The 15,644-nt window shown below is 38.1% G+C and overlaps 1 protein-coding gene across 2 annotated transcripts in view; it reads left to right on the top strand.

Moving 5' to 3' along the window:
- The window catches only part of LOC135210244 (uncharacterized), a 358,033-nt gene that overhangs the window by 15,054 nt on the left and 327,335 nt on the right, over positions 1-15,644 (top strand). The window contains exon 1 of one of the 2 annotated variants that reach the window (XM_064243092.1): positions 8,684-8,842. The exons of the other annotated variant lie outside the window; for it this stretch is intronic. The gene's annotated coding sequence lies outside the window, so the exon portion shown is untranslated. Of the gene's footprint in view, positions 1-8,683; positions 8,843-15,644 lie in introns of those variants that run through there. 2 annotated transcript variants of the gene reach the window in all.

The raw sequence follows: 15,644 nt of genomic DNA, 5'->3' as shown, positions 1-15,644 counted from the left end.
CACCCATATTAATGACAAGAACGAGTGTGGTGAGTAGTCATGGTAGTATAATATATTAATATATATATATATTATATATAATATATATATTATATAATTATATATTAATGTTAATATACGTAAATTGCGGCCACATTCAAGTACGATCATTTTTCAGGTGGGTTCGTCTTAATTAAGAAACAATGGCAAGCGTAATACACAAAATAAATAAAGTATAATAATAAAAAAAAAAAAAAGTTATTCATAACACTCAACCCATGCGTCTAGTAATACTTCGCGGGGGGCCCCGCCTTTCATATCAGCACCTCCTTAAGCCTAATGGGGGTAGAATTCGGTAACTTCTGCAGGAGGAAGGTCTCAAAGGTGGCTTGCCTCTTTGATCGAGAGGGTCATGGAGTTCGTCGAGGGTTGCCGGTGTGTCGTTCTGCCCTTCAAGATTACTTGATGGCTTCCAGAGTATTTTTTTTTTTTTTTTTTTTTTTTTTTTACTGTTGGACAAATCAGGGGAATCGCTTCGCCAAGAAAACAATGTAGTCAATTTTGACAATCGTTTAGCCCATCCAATGAACGTAATAATTGAGAATTAGAACACTAATTAATTGGCAACATTTTTAACACCAGCTTATCACCATGAGGTACACTCGACAAGAAAGCTGAAAGATACAGTTTTCATTAGCGTTCGTTCATCCACTTCCCATTTGTTTTTACTCTAGAATATGAAAATATACTGCACAATTATATCATTATAAGCTAAAACTGCAAAACAAAACCGTTCAGATACTTAAAAACACGATAATATGTCCCGAAGTAATTGGAATTTCTCAGATGGATTCGTTCATAGAGATCTGGTAGATAGAATGTGAATTTCTGATTTTAGTACTATGTATCACGACGACAATATTTACTCGTTTTGCTTCATTGAACGGGGGGGATATATTACATCATCGTAAGTGGTGAATGCAATTATTTTTAGTTTCTACAAACTTATGTTTTGTATTCCAAGCGATTTAAAGTTAGCTGACGTCAATGGCACTCAATGTTGCGACGGCTAAGGTAGGTTGAACAAATCTAGTTGCATCCACAAGAGCGTTTTCTATGATGTGAGGAGGAGCCCTAGAACTTCAAGCGGGAAAGCGCAAGTCACTGGATACTGGCTACGTAACGGATTTCACACTTTGATTACTTTGGACGTTGACATGGATCGAATGCTAGTTGCTGTTTACAAAGCTATTGTCTTTAGACATAAATCTTAATCAAGGTTAAAGTAGCATGTCAGCTCAAAGATTTTCTGGCTATATGCTCCCATTACAAAGCAGTTTGTAGTAGCCTACAGCCCTACACGACTGCATTTCTTTGCCTCGAGACTGAAAGGTCTCCCACGATATAAAACTTTAATTGCCTGTGCAATACATATAGAGTTATTTGTGGTAATAAATATTTTTACTTAAAACAGCTTTTTTCGTGATGATTGTGGATGAAACCCGATTTTCAAAAAGTAAATACTTATATCAAGAGAGCAAGAATGACCGCACCCGATGCCTAAAATTTTCCACGTCTTTTTACAAATTTTTGATGTTGCTTATGGCCAACTATCGAATGAATAATCAAGATTAGGGTATGCATTTCTTAGAGAATTAAACTTGAATATTATGATCCTTCAAATTTTCATATCTAGCATAGTGCAGCACGATCTTGGCAGTATATCATATGCACAAGCATAGGTCTATCGATAGAGATACTTATCATTATATTTTTCTTCTGCCTTTCCTCCCCGTCACAAGTCCGTCACCAGTACTGTAATTTTTTTTTCTCTCTCTCTCTCTCTCTCTCTCTCTCTCTCTCTCTCTCTCTCCACTTCTAAAACATTACTTTTAAAATATATGTTATTACCAACACAATCTCCCCCAAAGAAAATATACTGAAAGAAATTTAGTAGTTAAATAGGCCTAAGCTTTCACATGAGCAGATTTTGCTCCTCTCTCTCTCTCTCTCTCTCTCTCTCTCTCTCTCTCTCTCTCTCGCCCCGCTTTTAAAATACATTTGAAAAAATATTATCACTCAATCTCTCAAAGTAAATATAATGAATAAGTATCTCTATAGATAGGCCTATACTTGTCTCTCTCTCTCTCTCTCTCTCTCTCTCTCTCTCTCTCTCTCTCTCTCTCTCGTCCAATAGATACCAAAGTCGACAAGCTGATCAAGAATGAGCCAACAGGGATATCATTCTTGATCAGCTTGTCGACTTTGGTATCAGGAGGAAACCTTCTGAAGTGGATAAACGGTTATCTCAGTAACAGAAAATCACGTGTTTTTTTTAAAGGTGCATGTAGCTCCTATGAAAATTTTGAGCTTGGCACACCTCAGGGCGGTATTGAGCCCATTTCTTTTTAATATATACTTATGCACCGTGTACTGTCTCTCCTCCCTGCTATCCCTGGAATCACTGTAACCTGCTATGCTGATGATGTCTGCATCCACTCCACTAACCCCTCGAGACCTTCAGCGTGTCCTTCAAGACTTCTACAGGTCCTGTACCTCCAGTGGCCTCATACTCTCCCCAGAAAAAAACAAAGCAGAATCTTCTCTGCCCGGAATCTCCGAGACCTGCCAGAGTTCATTATGGGTGGGAAATATTATACCTCACTGCACACAGTATACATTATCTAGGTGCACCAGTCAGGATCACCCCTCTGCTATACCTGCACGACAACGAATCCACCCATGGTGAAAAACCTTCTTGATCGACTGGAGCCTCGCTTTACTCCATCAAGTGGCTTGCCACCAGGGCCACAGGTATATCTATCCCCGTGGCAAAAACCCTCTATATCCTCTTCCTAAGGTCAGTTGTTGACTATTTATCTCCTGCTCTAATTCAATTACCCAGACAGGCGTTACTACCTCTAGAACTGTTCCAAAATAGAGTAATGAGGGTTATCCTAGGATGCCCTCCTTCCACTCGGTAGTCAACATGCAGACCGCCAACTCATGTTACCTCCATTAATAGAGAGAATTTATGCCAATGTAACTTTGTTTTCTGTTAAATGTCTACATTCTCCACAATTTACTCCAAACTTCTCTGCTGTCCTCAGAGCATCACTTGACGAAGATGCACCAAGACCTCAACTCCGGCCAGGGGGCCATAACCTAGTTAGGGTAGTATGTGAAAAATCTTCGACACCTTGATATCGTTGTACCTGAGCAAGCAGTCATCCAAGATTTGCCACCATGGCAGGTTCCTATTCCTGCTGTCTATTTCACACAACCTCTAAAGATGCCCATACCAGTCTACAGAAGCAGCTGGTTTTGGAAACAATATCCAAAGTGTCAAGTTCAGTTCTGTAGGGACACCATATCTACGTTGACGGCTCAGTACAGGCAGATGGAAGTGCAGCATGTGCTATGTTTTCTCCCCCACTTTAGAATCTCCTGAGGGTGGGTTGGCATGGTCGTAGGTTGCCAAACTCATCCAGTTCCACTTATTGCGAACTTCAAGGTATATGGGATGCAGTAACCCTACTTGTTAGAAGAAAATGTGAATGGATGGTGATCTGTGACTCCAAATCTGCACTCCAGGCACTGACATCTTCTAGGCCCAGCTGTGGCGTGGCGTAGTTGTGCGAGACTATTGTGTCAACTCGTTGCTGCTTACAATGCCCTCGCTTGTCTTGTCTTTCATGTGGATGCCCTCCCATATTGGGCTTGCTGGGAATGACATGGTGGACAGTCTTGCTAAAGCTGCCTGCACGCGGACCTTGATGACAGAAATGTTGAGCCCCCATCACTTCGCTGCCTTAAACATAGAATATATTCAGCCGCTTTTGCCTGTACAGTACAGCGTAGGGATTGCAGAGAGGGGCACTAGTGTTTCCATACAACATCATGATAACTTTCTGCAGAGCCTTCCACCAAGTACCGGCGACGTGGACTCATGGTGCGTAGGCATAATGTTGTAAGTGCCAGGATAAGGTGGATATCGTCCTGTGTGGCAGGTTGGACAGACACTAGATATACCACACTACACCTCATGTAAACTGTGTAAACCTTGTTAATGCCAATTAACCTTTTGAAACAACCTACTATGCCTTTATTTGCCGCCCCAACTGTTTTTCAGGGAATCTGGCTTTACCTCAAGGGGGGAAATTTAAAAAAAAATTGTACCTTTCAAACAAAACCTGCAACTATTTACTCAAAGATGACCACCTAGACATAATTTTGACTCGTCTTCCTCACTTTGGTGGCTGCTAAACTGTCTGTTGCAGTTGTTGTGATAATAGAATACGATCTCAATATATGTTATTTTGTAACTGATATACCGATGATTCAATGCTGTAAGTTTTTTTTTTTTTTTTTTTTTTTTTTCTGTTGATTTCTGATGTAATGTATGTAACTGCTAATATGTAACTGCTAATATGTAACTTTGTTTGACGTCTTTGGGCGTAATAAATTTATTAAATAATCTCTCGTCCAAGTTTCTCTCTCTCTCCCTCTCTCTCTCTCTCTCTTCCCCACTTTTGAAACATTTGAAAAAATATTATATTAATCTCTCAAAGTAAAATATATTGAATTTTAGTATCTCTATCGATAGGCCTATGCTTGCGCGCTCTCTCTCTATCGTCATAATATTTCTCCTGTATTGTTCCTCACGATTTACACGAGTACTGCCCAAATTTTAAAACCCTTTCTCTCATTGTTTAAGGTCTGTCTTTCATTACGTATGAATTTTACGTCAGTTTAGTGTCAAACATACTTATAAATAAGGTTTCACAGTAGGTTTTTAAAAAAGGATGATCGATATTCTACCCTGAACTGACGTTACCAAACCAAAACATTAACGAATGATATAGAGCCTGTTTCTACATTCAAGTATAAATGATTATAGGACCTCAACAGAATCTAGAAAGCAACAAACGCTATAATTTTGAAGCTCCGCCCCCTTTCAAGAGTTGCCAGGTGTGGCATTATTGAACAATTTATGTCCGAAGATTTAAAAAACTGTATCTTAACTTTTCTTGCCGAGTGTACCTCCCCCTCCCCCATCCTCTCTCAGTTACGGTGCGTCAGGATGGTACTATGTGCGGATACGCAGCCAAGCCGTTGAATATATTGTTTTACATTTCCTTCCGCTAATAATGGCTGGTCGTCTATATGACGTTTCATAAAAATAACCACCAGGAACAGGGTAGACCCCGCCCGCCCACCACCCCCGGCTGGATACATTGAATTTGTCAACAAGCCGTCGCATCCTAGTCCTCTCACCTGTGCCACTTTGCTTCACGATTTCAACTGTTATCAACCCCAGCTTACGACAGTCAGTTACAAGGACTGCTCACGCTTCTTAGACACGTTACACAAGTCATAATTCATGATAAAAGCACAATCAAGAAAGGAAAGCCACACTTCTACACGCCGAATGAAAAGCCCAGGAAGCTACTGGCTATTGATTTTGACTAATGGCTATTAGTATTAGTGGGTGGGTGGGAGGAAGTGTTGGGGAAGTTGATACTTAGTAATTTTTTTCTCGTATTTTTATTTTCTCGAGATAAAGATTGTATGGGAAATCATCCATAATTATTATAGTTGCTTTCGTTTCATCTTTCCACTCACGGGTTTTAAAAGGTACGGCACATGGTGGCCGGAAATAAAGTCACAGAAAAAAAAATCACAGGAAATAAAGTCAGGAAAAAAGTCCCAAGTTTGGCTAGGAAAAATGGTCACGGAAAAAAGTCACATTAATTCCCGGTGACCGGTAATAGAGCCACAGGGAAAAATTCCCTACTTCTTGGGGGTCATTATCGTCAGGATATTTACAGTCTTGTGTTTATGTTTTTACGAATCCCCAACAGGCTTGTACTAAACATGCCGCGTAGATGGATACATGGATACATACCTACCGGTTAAAACCCTAGGGGTCACTATTTAGGAAAGATTACTAATGTGGCATTTTTCCTGTGACTTTTCTACCTGGATTCGGGTAGCACGTGAGTGACTGACGTTTAACGTTTCCGAAATCGTTGGCTCATTGTGCTAAATAGAAATTTTAATGTTCACATAGACCAAGAAACCTTACCCCTTCTGATATAATTAACAGATACATCAATCTTTATTCATAATCATGATAATAATATATATGAGATAGCAACACAAGCACACAAAAGACAAGGTTATACCCAACATTCTACTCAGATCCAACGCGAACGAACGATGCGCTCTCAGCCATTATGACTGATCATACTAGGATAGCCCAATCCACTCTTAGGTCTATGCTCAAAAAAATATTCATATCACAATATTTTCTCGTTATTCAAATTTCACTCTACGTGCAGTTTCATTGCATGTGTATGGAAATAACTTGATTATGATACCAAATATTGTTTAACTCTAAAACCCGAGGCGCGGACCATGAAGCTAGGCTTATGCTGCTGATTCGCCTGATATTTTATTTTACCTTCTTTTAAGCACACATTCATTCCATTTCAGTAGAAAATTACTATCTTATTATCATCTTTATTTATTTATTCTATCTACTTATCGTTCCAATGCCCAACAACGGAAAAAATTGTATGCCTACACCGTAAGTTAACAACACAGGACAGGAATTGAATGGAATTGCAAACTTTTGCTGGATAAGTTATTTAGCTAAATTATCCCGAAAGTGCCCAAGCTCTGAGCTAATACTATTATTTGTATGTGCAAGAACAAATTATATAAATTTGCAGAGTATTCTGGAAAGAAAAACCACAATACCACAGCTAGGATTTATGGCCATGTTATAACTGAAGTATCTCGCCTTCCTGCCAATATAGTTGGTGGTTTCACCATTCACCAATTCCCACGTTCTAGACAGCCCTAAAGACAATGCTGTTTCTTGCTTATTTCGAATATAAATTCGTGTAATTTACATGCAAGAGGTTATTAAAATACCTCTTACTCACACTCGCATAGCTAACATAATTGACGCATGATTATGGCTAAATTTATCCTTGAATACAATCAAAACTACTGAGGCTAGAGAGCTGCAATTTGGTATGTTTCGTGATTGGAGGGTGGATGATCAACAATTTTTCAACATACCAATTTGCAGCCCTCTAGTGTTGGTAGTTTATAAGATCTGAGGGAGGACAGAATGTCATTTTCTTTCCTCCTACCATCTCTAATGTCTCACTTGTTCCTATTATAAGAACCAGAAGCCCAGCAGGGAAACGGGCTTTATTCTACTCTGTCCAAACAAACCACTTTAACTGTCGAACTTCTCCATTGTGAACAATAATAATAAAGTGTAATTGATCTCATACAAGAAGCTATCCTATAAATGTCTGTCCCGTACGTGCTAGCATAGTCAGTACACCTCGCACGGTGGACTGTGTGCAACTGCTTTGAGGAATTCTTCCTGTTTAACCTGTTACCTTTCAAACTTACCTACTCTCAATTTCCGTTTCAGCGCTGAATGACCTCATAGGTCCCAGGGCTAGGCCTTACGCCTAAAAGACTTATATTCACTTATTCATTCTAAATGTCTGGATTTATCGCTATATTTTCATAGAATCAGCATATTTTAATGCGAAATTTTAAAATTTACTTAAAAAATGCTGGATTATGCTGCTATTGGTGTTGCTTACTAAGATAAACAGGATCTGCACACACACATACACACACACACACACACATATATAGCCTAGAGGACATTCTTTAGAGAGAGAGAGAGAGAGAGAGAGAGAGAGAGAGTGGCTCCCTTTTGTTTACGTCTCCAGCGGGAGCCATTGATAAAAATGAACTGTAATTTGAGATATTTGAAAATGACCCAGAGGAGCGTTGAAGATACAACGTTTGCACCGAAGTTAACTCTCTCTCTTCTCTCTCTCTCTCTCTCTCTCTCTCTCTCATTACGAAGTTATTTCTCGGCCTAAGCAATGTGTTCAGTTCTTAGGATAAATTTTGGATAAGGACTGGTCTGCATCGTAGTACTATTCTTGTTAACTAAATTATTGTACTATATATATCGCATATAGTACGTCCAAAGCAACGTCACAATATGTATAATCGTCATTATATTAAACTAAATTATTGCTCGTTCTTCATTAAAACATGAAATCAACAAAAAAATATATAAAATGCGATCATTTCTCCATACCAGAGAATATGCATCCCACTGCACGGGATCTTGATGTATCCCTGTGCGCGATAGCGCAGTGCTGCCTGACGCACGATGTACTTTAATGCGAACATCCTGCAAAGCTTTTAAATGGGCATTTTTTCGGCAAAAAGTCCCCGCCGTTTATAATTAATGTTAATTTTACGGACGTTTTCGAGATATAGATGTTATTCTCATTTGATTTTATATTTCAATATCATCGCCATGGGGTGTACGATACGTTTGGTTCCATTTCGTGAAAATTGAAATTTAATTTTAATCCCGTCACTTCAGTAACTGAAGTGACGGGATTAAAATTAAATTTTGACTTTGATCATCTGTCAAGGGAGCGTCAGCTTAGTTTCAAAATCTATTTTTAGTGGTGCAGTGTTTAGCGGTGTATTGACTGCATTTGGCTAATGTTTTGCGACGTACATTTGCAATAATGCATGCGGTAAGCCCGAGATTCATCAAGAGAGCTAGTATTCGGCATATTGGCGAAGAAAAGGCTCGGAAAAGACGGACAGCCGCTAATGGCGAAAATGATTTGCCAACACGTGGACGGATTGGTTCCTCCTGTAGTTATCTAAAAAGGCGAAATACGAAAGGAATTTACTTTGCTCTGATCGGAGATCGCTGCCCAGATGTGATGACATACTGATGCTGAAAGGAAATACAGTAGAACATATCATATCAGCCATCAAATCTCGTCATGTAAGTTACGCTATGCATTAGCCTATTTGTTGTTGTCGGTGGACGTTTATTTATTTCGTTATTTATTTCCTAACTGCAATTGCACATGGCTATTGCTAATTTCGCCGTTTATTACTAGCTTCCTTGGGGAGGGGGTTAAAATAGACTTGGACGTGTTTCGTACTAGTTCCTGCGGGGTTAGGTAAAGGTATTTCGCTGTGCCTCGTACTAGCTTAGTTCCTGGGATGTCAAATATATTTCGCCGTGTTTCGTACTAGCCCCCTTGGAGGTCAAATGTATCTCGCCGTGTCTCGTACTAGTTCCTGAGGTCAATATATATATTTCGCCGTGCCTCGTACTATACTCTGTTTTTTTTCATCTGTCCATCCGCCTGTGGTGTTTTTGTATGGTAACACTGCGTCCCGGGCTTTAGATACTAGTTACATTCAGCTTACATTCAACGATTATAATAATATCCTATTTCGAATATTTACGGTGTAATTCGCATACAGTAAATTATTAAAACACTTTTCAGTTGCAAATGTACACCCAGATATCCTTTTATTTAACCTAACACTTACACACAGCGTAATTATTTACCGGGACGCAGTGTTACCATACACAAACACCATAGGCGGATGGACAGATGAAAAAAAAAACAGTATAGTTCCTGGGATATCAAATATATTTCGCCGTGCTTAGTACTACTATTAGCCCCCTGGGATGTCAACTAACCTATATTTCGCCGTGTTTCGTACTAGGCCCCGCTGGTTGTCAAATGTACAGTGATGCTCAAATCTCATGCGATATGACTCCATAGGATTTCGTTCAAAATTCACTAACTGGCAGCCTAGCATGCTCCATATTTATTTATTATTGCAATGCGAAAACGCGATTTTCGCGTACAATAGGGCCATATTATGTTTCAGAAGAGTGAAGTCTGTCATATATTTAAAAATTGTAAGAAAATGTCACGTGTAGCCAAATTTCAGAAAAACTTACGAAACCTTTTCAAAACTTTCGTTCACTCATTGCTGAAGCATTTGACCAAAACGAAGTCGCCATCAAACCTCAGTTCAATTGTTAAATAAATAAAAAAAAAACTAAATAAATTTTCGTAACATTAATAATGCTTCCAAAGCAAACATAAAATTTGAAATAGTTCTATTTGATTGCTTTTACCCTCAACGTTGAAAAAAATGTAAATATGTATATATAAAGGTAGAATGCCCCCACCGATAGCAACATGTGAGGGGAGACGTATCATTAGTGTCGACAACAGCCAGCTGGTATATAAGTAGGTCTACAATGAGTAGCAACCATCAAATTATCTTGAAAACATTTACTTTATATGTGTTAAAGGAATATTTGGATTTTCATACATAATTATTCGTTATCTTAAATATTTCAAAAATGACAGCATACTTCCAAATATTCGTCTATTTGTCAAAGCCAAGATATTATATATTCCTAGGCCTAGGTGTTAGATTTCTTTACTTTACACTTAACATTCACATCTCTATATTAACAATTTCTGGCCAGAAAGCAAATGAGGTTATCTACACATTCTTGCACTTTAAGTTAACTTATGAAAGAAAAAATTATACACCAAAAGCAAAAGGACTTTTAAGAAAATAATATTGTAAACCAGTTGAAAAACAAGTTTTCCATATGCCTTGATATTAATACTTATGATATTTCGATTAATAGCCATCTTCACCTTATAACCAAAATCATTAGCATCTTTTATTCTTCAAAGAACAGGTAATCTCTACAAATAAAAACATTAGTAAAGATTACATCTCAAAAAGCTTAGATTATTTTTCTAGGCCTATAAATCATTTTGCAACATGCAGGCAGCTTAAACACAGCCTGAAACTTCAATATTCAAAGAAAACTGGTAGTAATTCATATTCCTCAAAGAACAGGTGATCTCTACAAATAAATTAATTAGTTACAGATTACATCTCAGATGGCTTAGATTATTTTTTTAGGCCTATAAAAAATTTTCCAACGCAGCAGAAAAATTCAGCAATAAAATAAAACTTATTTTGATTCAGATTCCTACTTTGAAATTGTTGTTATGACTGTTGAGCTTATTAGGTCCACTGTCATAATGCTGCAGACGTGGTTATGTTGACCAGTCCGAGGAGCATGTTAAGTGTGCTTTAATTGCTGGCACCGCTAACCTTATCACACCGCACTTTGAACTAAGCAACGTAAAGATAAGAAAAAAAAAATCTATTCAAATCCCACAAATTAAGAATTATACCGATGCATAAAAGGGATCATATCTATTTAACCATAAGGAAAATAAGACTAGCTGTGAATTCGCAAACTTTTCGACATGAATGACATTACAAATATAAAAAGAAAAATAATAGCACTACTTGGCAACGTCGCGTTGAGCCTGAGAATATGGACGATACAAAAAGAATCATGTCGCATGAGATTTGAGCCCCACTCTACTATTTCGCCGTGTTTCGTATATCTCCTTGGGGGTCAAATGTAGTTCACCGTGTTTCACACTACCCCCTTTGGGGGTCAAATGTATTTCGCCGTGTTTCGTACTATGCCCCCCTGGTTGTCAAATGTATTTCGCTGTGTTTCGTATATCTCCTTGGTGGTCAAATATATTTCGCCGTGTTTCGTACCTGCCCACTCGGGGGTCAAATTTATTTCCCCGTGTTTAGTACCTATGAGCCCCCTGAGGGGGTCAAATATATATCGTCGTGTTTAGTACTAGCCCCTGGGGGTGTGTGGTCAAATGTCCCTAAGTGCATTTCGCAAAAATTGAAACTTAAAAAAAAAAAAAAGAATCATTTGCATACGTATATTTTATTTGGTATTTAGGTAAATACTACTATGCATTTCTTGGCCGTGTCCAATTGATTTTCGTTGATAAAATCTTTCCAAAACATCGGATATGGATCATATTTTGGAAATAACTATTTGAAGCCACGGCCTAATTGGCAAAAATATGCACTGATGTCTAATGTTGATAATTAAGGCACTTATCGGAGTAAATCACAGAAATTTCAAGGGAAACTTAGCTAAATTTAGTAAGCACCCAGAGGGAGGCTAGTGAAACGTCATTATTGAAGGCCCTCCCACTCATTTATACTTTAAGAATGAAGACTCAGATGTTGGTAGTAGTAGTATATGGGATTCTTGTTTTGTTTCACACACACAAACACCTACCCTACTCTCTCTCTCATCTTTCCGATGAATTATGTGTTTTAAGTAAAGTACAATAAAGGAGTGGGCATAAAATGAGAATATTAATTCTGTAATACAGTTCCTTGACGCAATTCACGTTTCCTTTAACTTGAAATATGCACCAAGTCTTACACACGCTCTGTGAAAACCATTGTTACCCTGGAGTTTCTGTTGATTCATATTGTCTCAAAAGTTTCGGTTTACGTCTACCTGCTTAGTCCTGCTAAATGAATGTAACATAACGCAAATGTTCTAACCTTAACTTCCTTAATGCACGATCAGTCACATAATAAATCCTAAGTATTTAGTATATCACACAACTCTCCATTTATTTTATTTGTGCTTGAAACTGACACTAATGTTGTTGTAGGGTTGTTGAGTGGTTATCATGAGCCTATGTATTCCAGGTTTTATCTATGTTTGTTTTTTTATGAATTTGAAGATATATACTGCAAAATCACGCAAAACGAAAGCACTCTGGCCGCCACGAGGACACAGATGAAACAGCAGTGACGTATAATCTGGCTTTGCCCTGACGTCGGCAACTCGGCGATGTTTACTATTATGCAAGTTACCAGGTATATCGGGCCAAAACATCTTACCAAACACCTAAACTATCGTATTTTCATTTCAATATGATTGTGTATCACCAGTTCCAAAAGTTTTGCATAACTAATCAAGAAAATGTAAATAGAATTGGGTTATAATTGCTATGTATTCCTAGTCAACGTAAAATTGTACAATGCAAATAGTAATATTGCAATAGTTATATTTACCAAATTCCTTTGCTATAATGTTGTCATATTTATACAATATACCAAATTCTTATTCTTTACCCGTGGTATCACTAATGAAAACCGTATTATTATCGTAATTCTCAACAATTCTCAACAAGAGGGTCAAATATTTGTTTCCACGATCATTGTCACACTACTGGGAACACATGCTATTAAGCCTGATGTCATACTTTACGTCACAAGTAGCCTCCCTCTGCGTGCTTACTAAATTTAGCTAAGTTTCTCTTGAAATTTCTGTGATTAACTCCGATAGGTGCCTTAATTTTCAACATTAGACATCAGTGCATATTTTTGCCAATTAGGCCGTGGCTTCAAATACGTATTTCCAAAATGTGACCCATATCCGATGTTTTGGTAGAATTTTATCAACGAAAATCAATTGGACACGGCCCTGAAATGCATAGTAGTTTCCAAGAAGTATGTATATATACCTTGAATATTTTATTTTTTATTTTTTATGGAATATTCGAAAGATATATAAAAAAAATGAGTAGGAATGTTCGGACCCGTTAAGCAATCTTATTACACATTGAAACGACAATATCGAGCCGTGGTATTTAATTTTCAATAGAATTAGCTTTATTTTAATTTTTAAAGTCTATACTGTGTATGTCATCCAGCTAGAACTATTAGGCCTAGTTACTGTGTATGTCATCCAGCTAGGTAGAACTATTAGGCCTAGTTACTGTGCATGCCATCCAGCCAGAACTATTAGGCCTAGTTACTGTGTATGTCATCCAGCTAGAACAACTAGACCTAGTTACTGTGTAGGCCAACCAGCTAGAACTATTAGGCCTAGTTACTGTGTAGGCCAACCAGCTAGTACTGTTAGGCCTAGTTACTGTGTATGTCATCCAGCTAGAACTGTTAGATCTAGTTAGTATGTATGCCATCCAGCTAAGTAGAACTATTAGGCCTAGGTATGTTCAGATTGCCACCGACTAAATTTGAATGATTATGGTTGAGCAAGTTTAAGGTAGGAGTTTGAATATTTAAAATGACTGAATTTTATATTGAAATTAGGCCTAAGTCTCATGAGCATTGAAATATTAAAGCGTGGATGAAGTTTAGTCTAATTATTATTATTATAATATTATATGTAGGAGTTTTTATCACTAGGCCATTTCATATACTCGTGTGGGCCCATTATTCATTCCGTGAATACCTTGGAACATCTCTGAGAAAGCTTTAGAATTGATTTATAATGCAACTGCGAGGTCTTCCTCTTGTTATATATACACCTTTCAGACCTCCTTACTGTCAGTTTCCCGTCCAGCGTTGAATGACCTCGTAGGTCGTAGCGCATGGCCTTTGGCCTACATTTCATATTTCATTTAATTCCACAAACATTTCACTCGTTGGACTTGTGATGTAGAACCATTGACTTACGATGATAGAATTTTATAAGTGTCATCATGATATTCGTCCTATGGGGTCGAGATGTATAGCTACTAATATATTCTTGGCTCCACTTAAATAAAGAGATGTAGATCGACTCAAATCGCCCCCAGGAGTTCCATAGAAATGAATGAGGACAAACGTTGGCCGAAGAAGAGGTTAATGCGGAAATATTATGCGCTGGGGAATTGCAATTATCCGGGAAAAGAAATGACTTTTGGGAACAGAAAATCTAATGAGAGAGAGAGAGAGAGAGAGAGAGAGAGAGAGAGAGAGAGAGAGAGTTTCGGGATATTCATAAAACGCGAAATATCAGTACATATATTGACGAGGCAGTCTAAGGTCAATCTCCATGGAATTTGGCTGCAAATGAGAGAGAGAGAGAGAGAGAGAGAGAGAGAGAGTTACGGGATATTCATAAAACGTGAAAATATCACTACACTTGACGAGGAATCTCCATGGAATTTGGCTGCAAATTACCTATCAATACCTGATTGGTCCCCGAATGCGAGGCGGTAATCGTATCACTTTTGGGAACACCAAAATCATCGAAGATCCTTTCTTTTGGGGCGAGTCATTTGAACCCGAAACCAGATTACCGGAGGACGAGGGAAGGGGGAGGGGGTTGGCGCCCCTGGCGGGTGACAGTAAAGTCGCGGGCGTGAAATACTGATGAATATTTAAATTCCATTCTCAGAACGTTTAGTCAATGTACCGCCGTTCATATTATTTTACCTCCATCTGACTAGCTTTTTTTTTTTTTCTTTTTCTTTTTCTTTCAATTTCCGTTTCAACGCTGAATGACCTCCACCTCATAGGTCCCAGCGCTTGGCCTTTAGCCTAGATTATATATTCGATTCTCTGTTTGAATAATTCTGTTTTTTTTTTCACTGTCGTTGTGGTGTTTGTCAATTTGATTTGTCTCGTAGGTTTATTATTTTTTAAGCTCTCTCTCTCTCTCTCTCTCTCTCTCTCTCTCTCTCTCTCTCTCTCTCTCTCTCCATACAGAATTAGTTTCTTTTATTATCAAATGATTTAAAATATAAGAGGCAAGGATTATACTGAAGGATGTTATTATTACTTGCTTCGGTAATTGACCTCTCTCTCTCTCTCTCTCTCTCTCTCTCTCTCTCTCTCTCTCTCTCTCTCTTTACACACACACAATCAGGTTTTCTCATTATCAAATAATTTTAAATACTAAAGGTTATTATTATTACTTTCTTGGATAATTGACCTCTCTCTCTCTCTCTCTCTCTCTCTCTCTCTCTCTCTCTCTCTCTCTCTCTCACACACACACACACATTGTTATCTAGATGTGAGGTAACCTTTGGGGTCCCGCAAGGATCCATCTTAGGACCAATATTGTTTGTTATTTTTGTTAACGATTTGGCGGAATCTTTACCTGGTGT

Source organism: Macrobrachium nipponense, chromosome 39 (assembly GCF_015104395.2).
Source record: "Macrobrachium nipponense isolate FS-2020 chromosome 39, ASM1510439v2, whole genome shotgun sequence".
Lineage (NCBI taxonomy): Eukaryota > Metazoa > Arthropoda > Malacostraca > Decapoda > Palaemonidae > Macrobrachium > Macrobrachium nipponense.
This window is presented reverse-complemented; position numbering and strand designations above follow the sequence as displayed.